General features: G+C 46.1%; 1 protein-coding gene and 1 long non-coding RNA gene across 2 annotated transcripts in view; one reads left to right on the top strand and one right to left on the bottom strand.

Annotated features, from left to right (window-relative positions):
* The window catches only part of LOC119765279 (peptidyl-prolyl cis-trans isomerase-like), a 39,055-nt gene extending 19,032 nt beyond the window's left edge, over window positions 1–20,023 (bottom strand). The window contains exon 1 of the mRNA XM_038248824.1: window positions 19,884–20,023. The gene's annotated coding sequence lies outside the window, so the exon portion shown is untranslated. The remainder of the gene's footprint in view (window positions 1–19,883) is intronic.
* Window positions 19,185–19,922, top strand: LOC119765285. Its single transcript, XR_005276620.1, has 2 exons — window positions 19,185–19,364; window positions 19,421–19,922. It is a non-coding gene; the product is annotated as an uncharacterized LOC119765285 (long non-coding RNA).
* Window positions 20,024–20,641: the final 618 nt, after the last annotated feature.

Below are 20,641 nucleotides of genomic sequence, written 5' to 3'. Positions count from 1 at the left end.
AAGCATATGTCTCAAAGGTCAGGGTATGCTTTTTTATAGTAATTTTGGCCGCTGAATCCGAATCTGAAATCAAATTTCGTGTAAACAGTGATGTTTTGGAGCTACACCCTTTTGGAATGTTATTTGCGTGTTTAAGAGGCAGTTTTTGTAAATATTGCTCGGTTTGTTCTAGAGGTCGTATCGAGGTGCTCCGATTTGGATGAAACTTTCAGCGTTTGTTTGTCTATACATGAGATGAACTCATGCCAAATATGAGCCTCTACGACAAAGGGAAGTGGGGTAAAACGGGCATTGAAGTTCGAGGTCCAAAAAACATAAAAAATCTTAAAATTGCTCGCATTTTAGTAAAACTTCATCAATTCCAACTCTCTTTGATGCATTCGAAAGGTCTTTTGAAGCACTTCAAAATGAATGAGCCATAGGCATCCAGGATTGGTTTAACATTTTCTCATAGCTTTTGCAAATTACTGTTAGAAATGGTTTTTTTAAACCTCAATATCTTTTTGCAACAGTCAGCAACACCCATACTCTTTTAGTTCAAAAGTTAGGGAATTTCATGGACTATAAGCCTACGGTAATAACTTTTTGGCCAATCGCAGTTTTCCTCATAGTTTTTCGATTTTTCTAGAACAAACATTTTACAACGTTAGTTATTGTCCCATAGCGGCTGTTTTTAGTCTAACTTTTGTCGTATTCGAAATCCTCGGAAAATTCAAACTTCAATGCCCGTTTTTACCCCACTTCCCTTTGTCGTAGAGGCTCATATTTGGCATGAGTTCATCTCATGTATAGACAAACAAACGCTGAAAGTTTCATCCAAATCGGAGCACCTCGATACGACCTCTAGAACAAACCGAGCAATATTTACAAAAACTGCCTCTTAAACACGCAAATAACATTCCAAAAGGGTGTAGCTCCAAAACATCACTGTTTACACGAAATTTGATTTCAGATTCGGATTTAGCGGCCAAAATTACTATAAAAAGCATACCCTGACCTTTGAGACATATGCTTGCAACATCGTGTAATTAGTAGGCCTTGCTTCTGAATTTTGAGAAATTTTGAAAATTGCCACTTTTTTCCTCACTAAAACTCAAATATCTCGGCTCTGGAGTGTCGAAATTGGATTTTCTCAGAAGGAAAAATGTTCGCCATAAAATTTCCTACAAGCTGCATGTATTGGTTTTACTGGGAAAAATAGGCTACCCTAAATTAAATGAACATTTCTGAAAAAAGTTTCGAAAAAATGCGATTTTTTCGACACAAATCCGCCTGGGAGAGTCCAAAAACTTAAATTTTGGTCCAATATTGATAGTGCATCTTAATCTATGGACAAAAACCTATCGTTTGAAGATAATACACACCTGATCGAAGCAGTTTTTGACTCCAAGCGATTTTAGAAAATTTGTTCAAAAAGTGACTTTTTTTAGTAAATTGACTAGGGGGTGCGAGAAAGTATTTTATTATTTTTTCTTGTCTAAGAAAACATTGTTCCTAACATCATAATCTATCATTTAAGAAGTGAGCACCTGAAATTCCTCGACATGACCTCAAAATGGGACAGGCTATTGTCCATTCTGTCCCCAAGGTGCGCATTGGATCGACGTCCGGTGTCTCCAGAATCATCGATTCATCCTTCAAATGTACGCTTTGTCCTTAGTATGCTATGACGGCTAGGAGAAAATAACGACGCCCCATGTCAGACATGTCTACACACCTGTCTTTATTCCGAGTGAATCCATGTTGTCCCAAGACCTGTAGGAACGATTGAACCAAGAGCATAAAAATCCCATAGTAATTTCCATGTAAACTTTAAACCGCTGGGGACAGACCAATTCACAACCAAATGGGCTGATATTTGTCATGAGAGTCCCTTTGGGTATCCTCTACTAGGGGAACCTCGGTTTGCCTGATTCTGAGAACTTTTTGTTTGGATGAAACCCTAATATACATGGATACGAGTTAGAAATGTGCTAATGCACATGTGCACGGCACATGAACGGTATATGCAATGCTCACAGGTTTCAATATGTTCCCACATATGACATGTATGTGCAAAATTCAAGGGGTTAGACCAGGGGTGACCAAAGTATGGCATGCGGGCCAAACGTGGCCCGCGAGCAAGGGGCTGGAAACTCTAATATTACTTAGGAATACTTAGTATACTAACGATATTCCAGTATACTTGTTAGTATACTAACCGAAAAACAATAAACTGTTAGTATATTAAGATACTCTCAGTATATTGGTAAGTATACTGGCGATATGTAAAGGAAATAATAAGTATACTAACATATATTTTGAGTTTCCAACCCCTTGCCCGCGAGGTGATATTTTGTGGCCCGCGAACCCTTTTTGAATGATCAAGTAAAATGGCCCGTTGACCATCTCTAAAATGATTTTAAACTTTTTCAAAATTAAACCTTATTTTAAACAAACTTTAAAAGCTGATCTGTTTTTATTTTTTGTTAGTGTTCGGTCCTGAACCGAAGAAGTTGACGTTTTACAGAAAAGTGAAAGTTTGCGCAGTGTCCAACCCCAAGCCTACTACGATCGCCCAGCCAAACGCATCGACGAACCCCTCGAGAAACGCGCGCGAGGGTTGGGGAGAGCAAGAAACGACGAGAGAACGAGAGAGAAATACGCGCGCTCAGCGCGCAGCAACGAGAGCGAACAGCATTACAGTCCACGAGTTCGAAGAGTGAAGACGCGAATAAAGTTTTTTAGTTTTAAAGAAAAATCGCGAGTGTGTTTTCATTCCGAACCTTGGTCCGCGAACCAAGCCAAAACTGCAAAGTGGTGTGGTGCCGTGTGAGAGGTGGATTCGTCTTTTGGTGGCTGGTTGGTTTCACAAGCGTGGTGAACGGAGGGCAAGTTGAGCAACGGTGGTGCTGTGGCAAGCGTCGTGGCCAAGGGCGTGAAAGGCGTGAAGAAGCAGCCAGTACCAAGGTCACACATCGGATCGCCAAGTGCAGGGACAAAGCAGTTAGAGACCAAATAGAGATGTTGCAGGATCACATGGAATGCAACACGTTGCCGAGCTTCGACGGCAAGTATGAAAATTGGCCCAAATTCAAATCAATGTTCCTCGATCTGATGAGCCGATCACGAGATTCCGATGCAATCAAATTGTATCACGCTTCGCTTCGCTTCGCTAGGAGACGGTGATTTTAGCGGATTGCAGACTGGATTTTCGCCATGTGATGTGATGATTGTCTAAGCCCAAGTTGCCTAGGAATCGATAATTGGGAATAGAACCAATTCCACCTAAACCAGATTCTCACCACCATGGCAGCCGTCCATTGCCGGCCGCTCCCATCTCCACCGCGCACCAGGGACAAGGAAAGGGAATTGGAAGACGGGAAGTGTTGATGCTCCACTTTTTTAAGAGTATTAAGGGAAAATCTCCACGGTATCCTCAGGTAAGTTTCGCTTGGAGTTGGACGGTTTTTGGGAAGGTGAATGGTCTGAGGAGCCACCCTAGGCGAGTGGTAACGACCTTTGGCATTGTTGTTCGAATTCTTCGTGTGTTCTCATTTCTAATGGGAATGCTTTCAATTCTTCTCATCTCTTATTGGATGAATTCTATCAGTCGCCCAGGCTATTTATAGCGAGTTATTTTTAGATTCAATTTCAACTGCGCTTGCAATCTTGCATGCAATCTTGTTTGAGTTCTGATGTTCAACTTGCATTCAATTTGACTCTTTGTCCGATTCTTGGATTCAACTATACCAGTCTAATTCCTCCTCAAGCTACCAATGCTCCACGGTTAAGTGGAAAGCATTTTGCTTGCCAATCCTAAGGACAGGGGATCGAACCCCGCCGTGAGCTTGAAGTTTTTTCATTAATTCCAAATTCAATGAGTCCAGAACTTTCTCGTTGGGAGCAGATGGGTATCGAACCCAGAACCATTCGCTTATAAAGCGAACATCGTAACCATTCAGCCACGACCGCTCCTCGATGCAATCAAATTGTATCACCTGGACAAAGCTCTCGTTGGGTCAGCCGCCGGCTTCATCGACGCTAAAACGATCAACGACAACAACTACGAGCACGCTTGGAACCTGCTTGAGGAGCAATTCGGGAACAAGCGGATCATCGTGGACACTCACATTCGTGGCCTCCTCAACCTGAAGCAGATGTCGCAGGAGTCGCACAAGGAGCTGCGAGAGCTTTTGGGCGAGTGCACCCGGCACGTCGCGAACCTTGAGTTTCACGGACAGGAGCTGACAGGAGTGTCCGAGTTGGTAGTGGTAAATCTGCTGTCGGCGGCACTGGACAAGGATACGCGCAAGAATTGGGAGTCAACGCTGGCGCACGGTGAGTTGCCAACTTACGAGGACACCGTGGCCTACCTCAAGGCGCAGTGCAACGTTTTGGAGCGGTGCGAGGCCGCAAGTGGATCGTCGAAGAGTTCACAACCTGCCGTGTCACCAAAGATCACGGCGTACAAGTCTCATGCGGCAACGGCGGCAGAAAATCTTTCGGCACAGTGCGACTTCTGTGCTGGCGAACACATCAACTTCAGCTGCCCAGACTTCATCAAGCTAAGCACCAACGAGAGAACCGAGAAGGTAAAGTCGCACAGGCTGTGCTTCAACTGCATGCAGAAAGGACACAGCGCCAAGGAATGCAGGTCGAAGAACTCCTGCAGAAAGTGTGAGAAGCGCCACCACACGTTGTTGCACTTCGAAAGCGCCCAGCCGGCCAGATCGTCGCACGTCCAGTCTGAGTCCAAGCCCGAGGAGTCGAAGCCGAACGAGTTACCGGAGCCCGAGTCAGTAGCAGTGGAGCAGCCAGCAAGTGGCTCGTTCGCAACGTCGTGTGTGTGCAACCAGCCTCGTGTCGACTCCCAGGTGTTTCTGATGACAGCCATCGCGCAGGTGGTGGATATCAGCGGCGCAAAGCATCAGTGTCGCATTCTCCTGGACTGCGCCTCGCAGGTTAGCACCATCCGCGCTGGTCTTGCATCGAAGCTGGCACTACCTGCAAGATCGGTGAACACTGTAGTTGTCGGTGTAAATGGTAAACGCAGCAACATCACTCACGAGGTAAGCTTACCTTTGCATTCTCTGTATGGTGATTTCCGAGCCTCTGTGGATTGCCTGGTCATGGAAGAGGTAACCAGCAATCTACCAACCGTGTTCGAGGACGTTTCCAGCTGGGAACTTCCTTCCGGGACTCAACTGGAGGATCCCTCGTTCTACATCCCTGGGGAGGTGGACATCCTTCTGGGGGCCAAACACTTCTGGAGTGCCATGAAGAATGGCAAACGCAAACTTGGTGTTGGATTTCCGGAGCAGCGGGAGACAAACTTTGGCTGGGTGATAGTGGGGGCTCGCTCGAAAGATTTCCCCGCTGTCCAAACATTGAGCTGCAACGTCCTCTTTCTCGATGGTCCCAGCAGTGCTGTCCAACAGATCAAGGAGGTGGATCAGGTATCTGGCGGCCCTTTCCTGCCGACCGAAGAGGAATCGAGTGAGGAGTTCAACCAGCGTTCCCCCAAGCTGGACGCTACTGGTGGTCACGGCGTTGGCCTTCCGTTCAAGGGTGTGGTTGAGTCGGGTGAGAGTCAGTTCCTGCTGGAAACCGAGGAGTTTGGTCACTGTGAGCTGGTGGACAAGAACAAAGACAAACCTGGAACCAAAGTGCGTGTGGTATTTGGTGCGTTCACCGAGTCGTCGTATCGAGCAGCGCTGACCAGCGCACGGATCAAGAACAACATTCGCCGCAAGGACAGCCGTGTCGTGTCGGACCATCTGACGGCAGGAGGGTTTCGGCAGCCCGAAACAATTGGAAACGACATCAACCGAGAGGAGCGAGATGAGCCTTGCAAGCAGGTCTAATCGCTCAATTCATTCATCGAGGACGGCGTCAACCGAGTTGGTGGAGAAGACAAATTTCGAGATTATCGTACGAGACCAAGCAACCAAAGATCTTACCTCACAAGCACTACAACGTGACAAGCCCCAGCCGAGCATTCCACGCAGCCCCGTCCGGGTTGCTCGCGGCCGCACGCCAGAGGTTCTGGCCGATCAACAGAGGATCCATCGTACGAGAAGTCACGCATAAGAGCGGATCTGCTTACGTTCCAAGCCGAGTGAAGATGAACCAGCCGCACACCGTCGCAGAAGATACCCCAGCCGAAAGCCTCGCCATTTCTGGAGTCGTTGGCCCACCAATAACTTCACCCAGCACCAGAATCGAGCGAAGTGGTCCACCGCACAACGGACGGTCGCTTGCTAGAGGAAGAGATTCTTGAGTCGCCACTTCGCCGGCGGGAGTATGTTCGGTCCTGAACCGAAGAAGTTGACGTTTTACAGAAAAGTGAAAGTTTGCGCAGTGTCCAACCCCAAGCCTACTACGATCGCCCAGCCAAACGCATCGACGAACCCCTCGAGAAACGCGCGAGAGTTGGGGAGAGCAAGAAACGACGAGAGAACGAGAGAGAAATGCGCGCGCTCAGCGCGCAGCAACGAGAGCGAACAGCATTACAGTCCACGAGTTCGACGAGTTAAGACGCAGATAAAGTTTTGTCTAGTTTTAAAGAACTCGCGGGTGTGTTTCATTCCGGAACCTTTCCGCCCAAGCCCAATCACAAACAGTTAGTATTAAACTAATGATCTATTCTTTTTTATCCTTATTTTACGATACAAATATGTTGTTCAAAAATCTTTCTAATTGAAACTTTTTTCACACGTTTCAATGTGAGTGAAACTCGTAATGAAACTAGTAAATATTGTCAAAATATTCATCCAATATTTTTGGAAATGTTAATGAAAAGTTCAAATTTGACTTAAGTATAAAACTGGGAGGGCCTCGTGGCGCGGTGGTTAGCGACTTCAACTGCCGATCCCTACGTTGCTAAGGGGCGCGGGTCCATTTGCGTATAAGAGGTTTTGGGTGACTCACCACCCATAACCTTTTTGATTGTTTTGCTTTTTTTTTTATAAAACTGTAATAATAGCAAAAATATAAGCATTACATATTAATTTTAAAATCATTATGACTATATAAATAAACTGAGCCTCAAACTTAATTTGCACTTAGAAACATTCCACTTCGGGATTCGAACTCATCACAGTTGGATATCGATACTGATTGATTACCATCTGATTCAGACAGACAAAATGTTTAAATTGGAAAAATAAGGCGGTTGCAAATATTTTTCAAAGCTTTTGTTATTTAAGTGCAATCAGCTGAAATCCATTAAAAATGCATTCCTCTGCGTTTAGAATCATTTTGGGCATGCTCGGGTTTATTCAAACATAATTTGAATTTTAATGAACTTTCGATTAACAACAAAAAGGTTTTTTCGCAAAAATGTAGTTTTTTGTCGAATCTTACATATTTTGAAAATTTTGATTGCGAATCTAAGTGTGTTTTTCAACATTTTCCAACATTTTTTTCATTGAAATGTTGAATATTCTGGCTTGTATTTTAAATTTTCATAATTCTTTTATTTTTTTGCCTTCCCTCGACCATGATTTAGATTTATTTTTTAGTCTTTTACATTTATTAACGTAATTTTTTTAAATAAATAACCAATTTTATACATATGGCCCGCAAGCTTTCTTAAGCTTCAAAATTGGCCCGGCATCCAAAAACTTTGAGCACCGCTGGGTTAGACTCTCCGCACCGTTTTCGGAAAACCGTTTGTGTTCAAGAGTGAAATGGGTGCACCGCGGTTGTTCGGCCAAAGCCGAATTATTGTCCGTTTCTTTCGGAGGTACACGCCGCGTGGCATTTCAGAATGTGCCGCAGACACTGTTGCCAACGATTTTCTACACTTTTGGTGCAATAAAGAACATTTCCGGCAACAATGCCATGCAATTCGAAGAAGAAGATCAACAAAAACAAAACGCACAGTATGGGATTTGACAGCGCGCATTTGCCGAAAGTGCGGCGCGTCGTTTCGAGGCTGGTTTGCCCCGTGTCTTTTTCGGAAATACGCGCAATATTCAACCAGTTTTGCGCTAACTATACGCAGTGTGCGCGATCCCACCCTGCAGCGCTGACAGGACGGCGCTGCCAACTTTGACAGCAGAAAAACAACGAGCAAGAAAGCGCGCGCAAAGGCAAGCAGCAAGGTGCGCGAAGCCATTCGCAAAAGGAACACGAAGTGAAAAGATCAACTCTGTAAATAGATCAGGAAATAAGAGAAAGTTTTGTGGAGAAAGGTGATCTTTAGCGTGTTTTATTCGTCCGAAAAATAGTCCTACAAATCCGCGAGTGTTTACAGTCCGCTCGATCGAAGAAACAGTCCACCTCGCCCAATAACCGTTGCCAGTTGCCGCAACATTTGGTCCATTCCAACCGGACAAAGGCCTACGGATCGGACAGTTTGCGTAGTGTTAGTGAAGGGTGGCGGCGGATCAGCTGGACGATCGCCTCGATTCCCGAGAAGAAAAGTTCGGAGTGTGACGGGTTTGAACTTCCCGCGTTCCTCCGGAGCTTCCTCTACATCCCGCAAGTGTCTCGAGTGCTCCGCGTGTAAACGTGCCGTGTGTCTGTGTCCTGCAGAACGACGGATCGGAAGACGCTGACGGAAGGTCAGCGGATCGCGTTAAGTGGAAGGAAGTGAGCCAGAAGTGGTCCCCTTGGCCATTGGCAAAAGAATTGAAGAGTGTGCGCTCGGCGAGAAAACGGCACGCGCCGCCATCTTGCCGCCGAAGAATAGTGCGCTATCGGGATTCGGAAAAGTGACATTTCTAGGGCTTTCCGGAAGGCGACTCCGTGGCCTAACGGCGGAAAAAGTGGCGGCAAGAGACCGCAAAAAGTGAAGATGTCTGCGTGAATCTGTGCGTGTGTGTAGTGAGCGAAGCGACGCCATTTTGTGTTCCCAATCGTGGAAAATTCCAGTTCGCAGTACCGCTGCGGATTTGGTGGTCGCTCCAGCTGCACACGTAAGAAAAAGTGGAACGTGGCCTCCTGCAAGCGTCAGCCGGGAAGGTTCCAGATCCAGTTGCGTCGAGGCCACAGCGCTGACGGAAAGGGCCTGCTGCAAGCGCCAGTAGGAAGGTTCTGGAAGGTGTGGCTGCGACGAGGCATCCCGAATGTTTCGCTGAAGAGCCAGTGTGACACCCCGACCAAAGTGATTCTTGCTGCAAGCGCAGAAGAACCCCGAGAAGAAAAAAGTGTCTCGCTTACAAGCAAGTGCGACAACTCGAACAGAAGTGTCTCTTGCTGCAAGCGCAGAAGTGACCCTAAGAAGAAGCGTTTCAGGGAGCTGAAGACCGCTGCTGTTGTCGTGTCGCCACGAGCGCGATCACGGTGGAGCAACAGTGTCCGAAGAAATCAAGGAACCAATCACCAGTGACGATGAACCCCGCCGGTCAACCGAGGTCCGCAAAGCGCTTGGCCAACAAGCGACGCCAGGTCAAGGGTAAGATCCTGCTACTCCTAAACAGGAGGACTGGAGGAAGATCACCTTGCCAGAGTTCCGGGTGTTCGCGAAGAACATCGAGCGGTTCTATGGTGAGTTGGATCAAGTGCTGCAAGATGGTGAGGAGAGTGATCTTTTTGCTGACGAAAGAGACGCTCACGACATGGAGTGTGCGGCGATTGAAGGATTACTCAAGGAGTCAACAACAGGATCGTAGCCCTCAGTAGCGCACGGCTGTTCCAGCCCGTTCAAGTCACTGAACAGCAACAATTTCAGCCACCAGCAGTCCCGCAGCAGTTTGCCATCCCAACTCCGCTTGTCACGAGCGAGTTAACCGGTGACGGAGATGTTCCAGAGAAAGGTGAAACCGACAACCCAGCTGTAGCAGAACCCAAGCATGCCAGACAGATCCGCCAACAAGAGAAACCCCCTGCAGAACATCAAGAGATGAAACTGCACAAAGAACCTGAAGTGGTCGGCCATGTTACCTCGACAAGCGTACGAGGTGACGTCGACTTGTCCAGCGGTTCGGGCGTTGTTGTTCCTACGCCACGGACAGAAGAGCGGATCAATGGTGAGTTCGACGTCGGCAGGTGTCAGCCAGTGGAACTTGGTTCACTGCTGCCAGCCGACGTAGGATGCGAAGACGCCGAGTCCAACGATCCGCAAGCTGTTCCAAGGCCGGAGACGACTGGACTGGTCAGCGAGGATCCCAATATCACCACGAACCAGGCAGTGAAGGACGAGGAAGTTCGCTCACTGCAGCCAGCCGGAGCCGACGAAGTGAACGTCGAGGATCGTTCGCTTCGGAACAGTGCATAGCCCGTTTGCACAGTACCAGCCGTCCAAGAGGACTCGGCCACGAAGCCAAGCCACGAGAGCGAAGCATACAGCTGCCAGCTATTCAACGCCAACGTTGCACGATCAACCGATCGTGTCCGTGCAGCCAGAAAATGTGCGGAGAAGCTGGTGCAGTCCGTAATCTTCACCATCAACGAGAAGCAGTGCCGTTTGTTTGTTTGTTTGTTTGTTTGTTTGTTTATTATATCTGGTAGCGTAAGGATTACTCCTTTTAAAATTGCTACTTCCGGTGTAGATCGACGTGCATGCAATAATTTGATAACCTAAATTTAATATTGATAATTTGAAGCACTAAATTTTAAAAACTAGAGTCACTTTTAATAAATTTTCGCAGGTTTAAATCGTCCTCCCGTAGTCGTCGTTTGTTGGTCGTTTGTTGCTGGTGGTGTAGCGTTGTCGTGCAGCGAAGTCCAGGGTTTATCCGAGGGGATGGGGGTTTGCCCCTTGTGCGACCTCTTCCAGGGGCATCAGGAGCCCGGGGTTGTCCCTATTCCACTCTTCCTTTGACTTGTGGTTAGGGGGCCCGGGTCTCCTGAACCTCAGTGGATTCTTCTGTCGGTGTTTCGTCGGTTGAAGACACAGAAGAACACCACCAGATGGCAGCAAGTTCGGGACGAAGCATGCACATCTGGTCCGAGATCCTTTACCGCCGACGAATTCCAGCGTGGCCAGCGGCCGATTCTCTTCTAGCGGGTTTAATGTTAGAAGTCGAGACTTCAACCCGGGGGGGGGGGGAGAATGTTCGGCCAAAGCCGAATTATTCAACCAGTTTTGCGCTAACTATACGCAGTGTGCGCGATCCCACCCCTGCAGCGCTGACAGGACGGCGCTCCCCGGAACGAACCCAAAAGCTGCTAAGTCATCCCACCGACAGCTGGTGTATTCGCCTGCAGCATGCTGTATCATAGTATCATAACTACGGCAGCGGCAGCAGCAGGTTCGTTCGCGGTCCGTGCGTTAAATTCTTCCAGTTCGCCCAATTTGTCGGGGCTGCCGACCGAAAGCGGGCCGGAAAGCGATTAGATCAGATCTTTCATGGTCGTCGTGCGTTGTGAGGATCTTCGCGTGTGGGTGTTTTGATGGGGTTGGCAGTCGAAACGTTGCTGCTATTGACGGTGGAGCTCGATTTGCCGAAGATGTTTGAGGTGCCCATGTTGATCAACTTGCTCGCTCTCGCGCTGGGTTGTTTCGTCTCGGCGGCCGTAGGAGCTTTGATGTTGAGAGTGATCATATTAACCGACGCACCGAGCCGGAAGCGAGCAAGTGGGACGGAACGAAGGATGATTGTCGCGTAGCTGGCCTTGTGCGGCCGCTTTCTTCAGGCTTCCACCACCCGTTGCTCCTACCCTAGGGGGTGTACAGAGTCAAAATAATTATATTTCGTCAATATATTAACGTTGTCGTTGATGTACTAGTTAATTTATTGACGAAAAATAGTATGACCTACATTTGCACACCTTGGTTGACAATTGACAGACAAAAACAACAACAATTGTGGCGCAGAAAATTTCACCATCCTGAAGCATACTGTTCGGAATTTGTTTTGAAGAAGAAGTCCTGTCCAGTCACAGATTGGCCAAATCAGGCCTTAGCAAGCTTCCGCCACACTTAAGAATGTGATGTTTAGACCGGGTTTGGCGGAGCTCAAACGGGAAGAGGTTTCAGGGCAGCAGATATAGGCAAAGAGGAGGAGGAGGAAGAGGTTATGTCAACAGCTGGAATGATTTTCCGGGTTCCTCTCCAACGATGTGGATCTACCATGCTTATGTTCAATTTTCTTTTTTTTCGTGGTGGAAGAAGATGGTAACCGTACTATGTGCTATTTGTTTTCATCCCGCCGCGCTAAATGGTTTTTGTAGCAGGCCTTGACCTGCACAGCTGATGCAAGTCAGTTCAATCCCGACTAGCAAACCAGTCGGATGCAAATAAACAGTTTTTCCGCTACAACTAAACTGTCTTTCTGTTGCATAGCAACGTATTTAACAATTGGCGACGAGGAGACAAAATTTTAGGCTCGCCCACACTGGAGCACTTGCAAACGTTCTTGTCGGTGTACCGTTCCACGCCCAACCGGAACACACCGAACATGACGTCTCCAGCTGAAGCATTCCTTGGACGACCCGTGCGCACCACACTGGACCTGCTGAAGAAGCCTGTTCCTGCCACGCCGGTCGCCATCAACCACAAGCAGAACGAGCAGTTCAACCGTCGGCATGGAGCCGTCAAGCGCGAGTTCAAGGACGATGACCTGGTCTACGCCGAGTACCACCAGCGCAACACCAAGTCCTGGATTCCCGGCCGTGTCGTCGAACGGAAAGGTTCCGTCAACTACATCGTGCAGCTGGACCTGGAAGGAAGACAGAGGATCGTGAGTTCGCACGTCAACCAGTTACGCCCTCGCTACGATGCTGATGTTCCTGACCAAGTCCAACAACGTCTACCGTGGGAGATCCTGATCGAAGAAGCTCGACCGTTGCTGCTAGCCGACCAGGAAGAACCTGAAGCTTCCATCGAGATCGACATCCCTGTTCCAGACAGTCCCGCACCTCCAGCCCTGCCTGGAACCGAAGATCCATTGGAAGGTGGATCTGGCACAAACCCCTTTGTGCTGCCTGAAGAAGATGCCGTACCCGCCGACAAGCCCGTAACGCCGCCGAAGCCGCCGACACCGATACTTCCTGTTGGTCCACGACGTCCCGTTCGACCGTCCAGGATTCCACGGTGGCTGAATTTGTACGACATCTCTTAAGGGGGAGATGTAGCAGGCCTTGACCTGCACAGCTGATGCAAGTCAGTTCAATCCCGACTAGCAAACCAGTCGGATGCAAATAAACAGTTTTTCCGCTACAACTAAACTGTCTTTCTGTTGCATAGCAACGTATTTAACAGTTTTATTTGGCCGCATTCGGTGATCGGATTTGTTTCGATCGGGTATTGTGAAATACGAACGGGAGGAGATTGAAATGTCGTTGGCGAATAAAGGGATTGTTCTTGACCATCGTTGCTCTGTGATAGTGTTTGAGGTGGAGGAGACGGAGGCTAAATTACCGGTGGACAGGACTTTTGCAAGATTTTCCAGTGGATCGTAGCCACCATGGACATGGTTATGATTTAAATTTTTTCTTATGCGACCTGGACGAAGGCAATTAAGGATGTGCAATACCGATTGCTCAGATTGTTTAGGTTCTGCTCTCTAGCCAAAACAGGAAACACGGAATATTTTACTTTCTGGTCCTCTAATTCGGGTCTAGGTTGTGTAATAATGCTTTTACTTTTTGCCCCTTTGTGCTGTAGAATGATATCTTGCCGGTGCCCTTTTGGTACACAGGAGTGGTTAGATTCTGTCCTTCAAGTGTACTCCGGTTCAAAGTTTACTAGTTTTACTATAATAAATAATTATTTCTATTCTTTTTTTTTGAAAAGTTGATTTCAGCGGATTTCATCAAAATCTCTCTCGCGCTTGCAGCTGCTTGACAATTGTGAGGCAACCAAAGTGGCCAACCTGGTTCCTGAACCGATTTTAGCACTAACGGATTGCCGATATGAATACGGCCACAGTCTGTGCCCGGGAGAACCTTCTTTGAGGGCACCAGCCACTCCAGGTTTTGACCACCACTGTCGAAATGGCCATTTTCCATGAGAACTGCCACATCTTGGCGACTTCTACCGGTCCGCCTGGTGCGGCATTGTACGAATTTGCTCCTGCTGCTGGTGGTTCTTCCTTATAGTTGGTGGTCCTCTTCTTCTATTGGCTGCTGCTGCTGCTCCGCCGGCCCGATGTTCCTGGTTCGAGTGTTCGTTTCAAAGTGACTTGCTTTTGCGAAATTTTCTGCTTAAAGCGGTATACGCACTTCGGAAGGAACCGGTCAAGAAAAAAATCAAATGGGCAGCAGCGGCAGCGCAAGCAAGTCAGAGAGGTGAAGAAAAGCCCCAAGAAATGCTGGGGAAGTACGGAGTCGTCAAGCGCACCGTTCGAGAAAAGTTCCCGGCGGAACTAGAGCTCGACTTGTATACCGGAATCCGTGGAGTATACATGGACGTCAAAAAGGAGATCCCAGCTGCTCTGTATTTCCTCAACCGCAAGGGGCGGATTTACTATGATGGTCTGAAGCAGAAGTGCTTCCAGTGCAAGAAGGAAGGTCACCTGAAGGTTGACTGCCCGCAAAGCAAAAAGAAGCACCAGGATCTGGAGACGCAGCAGATGGACATCGTGGAACCGCAAACACCCGGGGGTATCAGCGGACCGTCGAGCTCATTGTGGAGCCGGTGACGCCGCAGGGAGGTCAAGGAACACTGTACTCCGACGCCGTCAAGGACAGCGAAGGCAAGCAGGGATGTACAGGAAATGACAACACGAGCCCGATCGTGTTGAACATGACAACCCTGGTCTCATCCAAGAAGTTGGTCGGTGTTGAAAGCATTCAACAGCTCGCTGACGCTCCGACACTGCCGGCGCCGATGGAGGCCGCTCTACAGCAGCACGAAGGGGATCCGGATGACATCCAGCTCGAATCTGCGGGTGCAAGTCCAGCGAGGTCGCTCGGAGAAGGGTTACACTACAAAGTCGAGTACATTACGCCGCAGTTCGTGATGGAGGGTATCGAGACGGAAGGGACAGCCAAACGTGTGCTGATTTCAAGCGATGAGTCGGCGAATGAAGTTGACACCGATGGCTTCACCAAGGTCAAGGGCTCGAAGTCGAAGTCGAAGAAATTGGCAGGAGCGCTGGAGGCGATTGCCGCAGACTCAACTAAGCAGGACAACAAGCCAGGCGGTGGGAGTGGAGGCAGATCCAAGACGAAGTAAGCCACGCAAATCTCACCTAAAACCAACGACACCCTAAACCAACCCTATTTCCAAGATTCAAAATGAATTTTGTCAGAAAAGTCTGCAGCATCAATCTGAATGCAATTTCGATTGAGGCCAAAAAAAACCTGTTAAAGGACTTTGTAATCCGCCATGACGTAGACGTGGCCCTGTTGCAGGAAGTTGCTTTCAGTAACTTCTCTTTCATCCCCACCCACCATGCTGTGGTCAACCGACGTAGCACCAATGTTGGTACCGCGATTCTCATTCGTAAAACCCTACCCTTCGATGAGACGCTGATGGACCCGAACGGACGAATCACCTCAATTGCCTTTGATAGCATTAATGTTATCAATGTATATGGACATTCGGGATCTCAAGCCAAGGCGGAACGTGAAGATCTTTACGAAGATCGTATCATTGCACACATGGATAAACCTAAAACTCGCCACGCTCTCCTCGGAGGTGACCACAACTGCATTCTCGAAGCGGATAATTGTAAGAGCAAAAACAAACCCCTCTCTCAGGCTTTCCAAGCACTTGTGAGCGGTTACCAACTGAGAGACGTGGGACTACCCGGTCGTCGGTTCACCTTTCACAGAGGCGAGTCGGCGTCTAGGCTGGACCGGATGTACACCAACAAATCCCTCGCTGGACGGATTAAGAAGTTCGAAACTCTACCTGTCACTTTCTCAGACCACCACGCAATCCTAGCAACGTACACGATCGATCGGGACGATGCCACGCCAGCGGTAGGAAGAGGTTACTGGAAAATCAACGACTACCTTCTAAGGGATCCCGAAACAACAGTGGGCTTCCGGGAAGCTCTAGTTGAGCTCAAAAAGCGCCGTAAGTACACGAACAGCTTTTCGGAATGGTGGTCATATGATTTCAAGAACAAAGTCAAGCAGTTCTACAAGTGAAAAGCTATCCAGTTCAATCAAACGAACAGCGTGAGGAAAGCACGGTTTCACAAGCGGCTGGAGGAGAAACAAGCCGAAGGTGAAAATGTGCAAGATGAAATCGAAGTCGCCAAAACAAAGCTTGTAGACGCTGAACACAGCCGTCTCGCTAGTTATCGGAATCGTCACCAGCCAGCAACACTGCTCGAAAGCGAGCGGTTAAGCATGTACCAGATGTCGAAGATCGTAAAAAGAGGATTTAACTCTCCGTTACTGGAAGTATCACCTGAGTCGGGCAATAACAAGCAAGTCGTATACGATCACTTCAAGAAAACCTTTGCGAAACGGCAAGGACTCTCGCCTAGCCACGCTGTTCTGGACCATGTCTCAAAATCTCTTCCACGAGAGGCCAATGACAAGCTGATCGCTGCGGTTGAAGAAGATGAATTAAAAACGATTACACAGTCCAACAAGATTTTGTCTCTGAGACGAGTATATGTGTTCCTAGTAAAATTTTGTCTGCTGAATCCGAATCCGGGTCCCGAATTGCTCCAAATGGTCTCAATTTTGAGATACACCCGTTTGAAATGTTAGTTTAGGCCAGAATTAGCTACTTTGTCGACTATTTTACAAAAGAACTATTGAATAAACAAATAAATCAATACATGTTTCTTAAAGTTCACGTTTTCCCCTTTCTGAAACATCCCTGGTTTTTAAAATTTGATTGTTTCTACGCATACTTATAACCATTTTTAAATTATATTTTCAGTTGGTTATCATTCAAGTTTTCCAACTTGCATGCAAGTCAAATTCTAATTTTAAAATGGCTATAAATATGCGAAGAAACAATCAAATTTTAAAATCCAAGGGTGTTTCAGAAAGGGGAAAACGTGAACTTTAAGATACATGTACTGGTTTATTTGTTTTTCAATAGTTCTTTTGTAAAATAGTCGACAAAGTAGCTAATTTTGGCCTGAACTAACATTTCAAACGAGTGTATCTCAAAATTGGGACCATTTGAGCAATTCTGAACCCGGATTCGGATTCAGCAGGCAAAATCTACTAGGAACACATATTCTCGTCTCAGAGACAAGAAACATTTGATTTTTGTTGAACTGTGTTATCCAGAGGGCAAGCAAAAAAGCACCTGGACCAGATGGCCTCACCTACGAGTTTTACGAGCAACATTTCGATGAGCTGAAGGACGACCTCCTCAAGCTGTACAACGGTGCCATTGCGGGACGCGTGCCGCTGCAAGAAAACTTTCTAGCGGTGTTATCACTTTGATGCCGAAAACAGGGAATAAGTCGGACCTTTCCAATTACCGACCAATCAGCCTCCTGAACACGGACTACAAGATTTTAACCAAAATTTTGGCTGCTAGGCTCTCCACCTGCATGCATCTGCTGCTGGGCGATGGCCAGACTGCTGGCGTTCACAACCAATCCTGTGTGGACAATCTGGATCGTTTAAGGACAATCATCGCAAGGGCTCAAGAAACGAAAAGAGTCAAGTTCGCGCTGCTCAGCCTCGACTTGGAGAAAGCCTTTGACTCTGTGGACCATGACATGCTGTGGCAAACCTTGGAACGTTTTCAAGTTTCGGGGCAGTTCATTGCATTGTTAAAGCAGCTCTACCGGAACGCCTCCTCCCAAGTGCTGGTGAACGGTTTCCTGACAGCATCCTTCAAGATTGCACGGTCGGTGCGACAAGGATGCCCCCTGTCGATGCTGCTTTTCTCGCTCTACCTGGTGCCACTCATTAGACGACTACACGATAATCTCGTGGGAATGATGATCAACAATACCTTCTTCAAGGTATCTGCCTATGCTGACGATCTGACGATTCTGGTAAGGAATGACGAAGAGTTTGATTTAGTTATGTTCCTAGTCTCCAAGTTTTCTACAGCAGCCGGTATTACCCTAAATCCTAAGAAATCCGCCTTTTAAGGCTAAACAACTGTAAAATAGGACCACAAAAAATCCCAGAAAGATCAGAACTAAAAATTTTAGGACTTATAGTTAAAGCTAGGTGGAAGGACATGGTCCAAGTTAATTGCGATTTGCTGATTCGAATATTCACACAAGCCTGCAGAGTGCACGGTGCAAGGAAATTGTGCTTACTTGAACGAGTGTTTGTGCTTAACACATACTTGCTATCCAAACTCTGGTATATTTCACACGTACTAACTCCCTCCAACAAACATTTAGCTCAAATTAAAAAAATCTCAGGTTACTTTCTGTGAAATCACCCATTTTCAAAGTTGGTCGCAATCAATTGTATTTAGACTATGCTAAAGGGGGGCTTACGTTAATTGATCCAGAAAGCCAGTGTAAAGCCTTGTTTATCAGAAATCTAGTTTATAAATCTGGTAGAAAAATCGATCATTTCATGCTGCGGTATGAAAATGCGAGTTGGTTAACAGTAAACAGCAGGAACTGGATTAGCAGAGCAAAACGTGAATATGATCAAATCCCAGATAATAATCGCACGTTGTATTGGAAATTGATTGAAGAACAGAACACAAAACCAAAAGTAGAAGCAAAATATCCAAACTTTGAATGGGAGTGCATATGGGAAAACATAAACCAGAATTTTCTAAGTACAAACGCGCGCTCAACATTGTATCTTACATTCAATGATGTAATTTCCAACAAAGTTAATTTGTTTAACTACACTAACCTGGTGAATAATAGCAACTGTGATTTATGTAACAATCCAGATACTAATGTGCACAGAATCAAAAACTGTCTCCAATCAGGAGTGATTTGGAATTGGGTAGAAGATATTATTAAGAATCGTATCAAACTAAAACTAAACTCGCCAGAAGAAATATTGTATCACGGTATCACAAAGATGAATTATCAGAAAAAGGCGGCATTATGGTTAGTGTCAGAAGCAATTAGTTACAACATTTACCATTTCAAAAACCCAAGTTTATATTGTTTTCAGAAAAATGTTAGGGAAATAAGGTGGAATAACAAAACTGCTGTGAACATACATTTTCAAAACTACCTTAACATTTGTTGAAACCAACAAATGCCTAAGGTTCTTCCACTCTAGTTACTACTAGTTTTGTATATAAAAGATACAAACAATGTTGTAGTTAGGCAATTTTATATGTACTAACTAAAAAACAAGTTTTAAGAAAAAAAAAAAACGCAACAACCGGTTGCGAACACATAACCGGTTGTTGCGTTTGAAACGAAATTTGTGTACGACTCTAATTAGATTCCGTTACAGAATTCGGATTGATTTAACTGGGAAACAGCAGAACAAAAGAGTGGTCGTACAAAAGGGTCATAGTACTCAGAAAAGTAAGCTTTATCGTTGTGAACAGGATTACCAGGTCAAAATTTGAAAAATCTGGCAGACAAAATTTAACCATTCTGATGGTAGAGGAAGGGGAGGTATGAATTAATTCAAATGTTAAATTACGATTCAAATGGTTTAACTGATTTTATAGCCTCAAAAATTATGTTCCGTTAAGAAAAACACATTTTGTATTTTGGTTTCATATGTACTCGATCATTAAAAAAAATGTTCAAAATAGGCATAAAGTGAAAAATCTGCCAAAATCTAGCACAGAGGAGGATAAATCTTTAATCAGGCTGACACTTGGAAAAACTGGCATTTCCAGATTTATCTGGCAACCCTGGTTGTGAACAACATCAGGAATTTAAGCTAATTTTAGGATCCAATTCTAGCAGGGTTCTTACAAAGCGGCTCTGCTAGAATCGTGCTAGAACGATGGAATGCTGTAAGAAAAGCCTGCTGCTAGAACGTCGTGACTGGGTGGGCATGTGCGAACACAACACATTATTTTAAATATTTTTAGTTTAACTAGTTTGTATTTGTAATTCATTGTGATTAGAACCGTACATAAACATGTATATTTTGTTGATTCAATCACTTAAACTCCAGCTTACCAGTCAATAAATGCAATGATGAAGTAACAGACACAGCGATATTGTCTCGTCTTATTTCTTTGTTCCTTTTTTTAAATTACATAATGTTAAACTACTAAAAGTTCATGAACAACAAAAACATAGTTGAAACGCAAAATGTTATTGAATTCACTGCAACAAAAATTCATTCCAAAGTTGCCAAACCCGCTGAGCTTTCCCAGTCAACTCAATCGGAATTCTGAAACGGAATTCAATTCGAATCATTTACGCATTCCGTTTCAAACGCAACGACCGATCCGTGTACGTATCGGTTGTTGCGTTTGAAACGGAATACGTAATTGATTCGAATTGAATTCCGTTTTAGAATTCCGATCGAGTTAACTGGGTTAGAGCTAGTACACTTTCCCAGTTAACTCAATCGGAATTCAATTCGAATCGTTTACGTTTTCCATTTCAAACGCAACAACCGATTCCGTGTACGAACAGGTTGTTGCGTTTGAAACGGAATACGTAAACGATTCGAATTAAATTCCGATTGAGTTGACTGGGAATTTGTGCGCTCCTTTTGGTTTTGCTGGCTGACATAACTAAACACTTTGGGAGCGTTCTTTTATTACGTAACGCAAACTTTGGGATTTTTGAACCCCACCGCCCTCCCTCCCCCCTCCCCTTCGTAACAAATCTTAACAGATTAACGATACCCTAGGTGCACCCCCCTCCCCCAAATTTCGTAACATTACGTAACTGATGCCGACCCAAGGGGCTGGAAACTCTAATAT

This window comes from Culex quinquefasciatus, chromosome 1 (assembly GCF_015732765.1).
Source record: "Culex quinquefasciatus strain JHB chromosome 1, VPISU_Cqui_1.0_pri_paternal, whole genome shotgun sequence".
NCBI classification, from domain to species: Eukaryota; Metazoa; Arthropoda; class Insecta; order Diptera; family Culicidae; genus Culex; species Culex quinquefasciatus.
The sequence above is the reverse complement of the archived record's forward strand: the minus strand, read 5'-3'. Positions and strand labels throughout refer to the sequence as shown.